The following is a 2,113-nucleotide window of genomic DNA, read 5'->3' as shown; positions in this document are numbered from 1 at the left end:
AAGCAATGACATTAAGAAAAACGAGTTTGGTGTGGGACTGGGACGCATTAAAACTCGGTGTTTTGGAACGGAATTGAAGGTTCAAAATTCTGCCGCAGTGGTGCGCTGAACTCACTGTCGTACTCTTCTAATACAGGGCACTAGCCTTAAATTGCCCACTGTTCAGTTTCATATTTTGTCAGTGTCCGTTCATAAAGCCGACCTAAATCATTCTGTAAGTCTTGCATGCAATTTGAATTCCTACCAAAAACTAGCTTTGTGTGATCTGTATCAGTCGAGATTGATGATTGAAGGGGTTAACCAGAAGCTCCACTTTGCATCTGTCCCAGGACTCCGTCAACTTTGACGTTTTGGGTGCGACCCGTCAGAAATTCTCTGAGTTACTCTAAAACATTCCCCCTAATTGCTATATCAGTTCAATCATGAGAAGTAGAACATGACCTACTTTGACGAACACTTTAGCGAAGTCCAGGTATATACTTGTACGTCTACACTAGAGCTGTGCATCGGATCCGATAGGGTCTCCGAATCCGATCCGAAGTGATTTTTTTGTAATCCGATCCGAGAATTTTTTCCCAATCCGACCGAATCCGAATCCGATTTTTTCGGATCCGAATCTAAATCCGAATCCAAGATATACTTGCTTATTCTGACTATAATCCGAAATATTTTCTAAAATCTGACACAAATCTGATTTTTTATGCAATTGACAAAATAGAGGTCATTTAAGTGTAACTAAACGTGCATTTTTGCCTCTTCAACGGTTTAAAAAAGTTGAGTGGAATTGCTTTAGTCAAAATATAATCTTCATGTTGCAATAATGTCATTTTTTGTAACAAATGTCTTATTTATATGCTTCAACTGTAGTACTATTGAATATGATTCTGTTATCAAAATGGTGCAAAAGCTGTGCATTAACAGGCTTGATGTGTTGAGATATTCTAATTTTCTTTTTCCTAATATTGACTATATGGTCCGCAAATACTTTGATCCTTTTCTTATTTTCTGAAATTTTGGGTTTCTTTACTTGTGTGGTATTGCCAAACAATTGTAATAGCTTTTAAGATAGTAGGTACATTCACAGATTTTAACTTTGATTTATGCTTTCTCACACATTTTGAGACTCGTGAAGTGACCATTCTAAAATAAAATTTAAATCCATTTAATTTATCTTGCAATTTTCGACTTGGATCGAACCCGAACCCAATCCGAATCCTAATCCGAACGAAATGTTTATGTTGTCAAAATGCTATACTAATTGTGTGAGACTAATAAAACGAATTTGGAAGCCATGCTGTGTGTCAAGAATGATCTTTGTCGAACAGATATTTTTCAAGCTTTACCTCTATGAAATGGGACTCTAATTCGTTGCCAGACTTTAATCCCCTCCTTTAAAAATTGGGACAATATGCGCTGTTTGAAAGTGCACAGGCACTTTCCTTCTGCCAATGATCGCTTCATAGAGTAAGATAAGAGTTCGGCCACTGATTTAGAGGTACGCTTCAAGAATCGTGTGATCACACCATCCGGGCCTGGAAAGCTACTTTGTTTGAGACTGGATCGCTTTGGTAACGTCAAGTTCATCTACTTTCATATCACCTAGTAAATGAATGAGTGTCATCAGTAGCCTTGGGGTCGTTTGTGGTGATAGCATATTGCGATGGGGAGAGAACACCGACCCAAATTGCCGGCCAAGCACGTTAGCTAATTCGTCTGGACGAGTTACCACTTCGCCATTTACCCGAAATCGTCCAGGGGGTTCAGAATTCGCGAACGAGTAAAAAGCTTTTGGATTTAGTCTTACTTCCTGTACGATTTTTTTCTCAATCCGTTGCTATTCATTTTCAATTGCAGTGCCCAGTAGGACATCAACATCTTTGATCTTATTACTTAAATACCTAAGCATTAACGATTTTTTTTTGTTGTGCGGACTTCCTTACCGCTACCGGGATTGGAATCCCAGCAGTTCAAGACGAGAAGATTATTTATTTTACTTGACTTTTATTTATATATATTATTTGATCGACCAACGAATTGGAGTTGGCTGATCTGGCTAATCCTTGAATATAAGGTTGATCCGGAATTTTAGTCAAAAACTTGTCCAAGTCTGACT

This window comes from Tigriopus californicus, chromosome 6, assembly GCF_007210705.1.
Source record: "Tigriopus californicus strain San Diego chromosome 6, Tcal_SD_v2.1, whole genome shotgun sequence".
NCBI classification, from domain to species: Eukaryota; Metazoa; Arthropoda; class Copepoda; order Harpacticoida; family Harpacticidae; genus Tigriopus; species Tigriopus californicus.
This window is presented reverse-complemented; position numbering follows the sequence as displayed.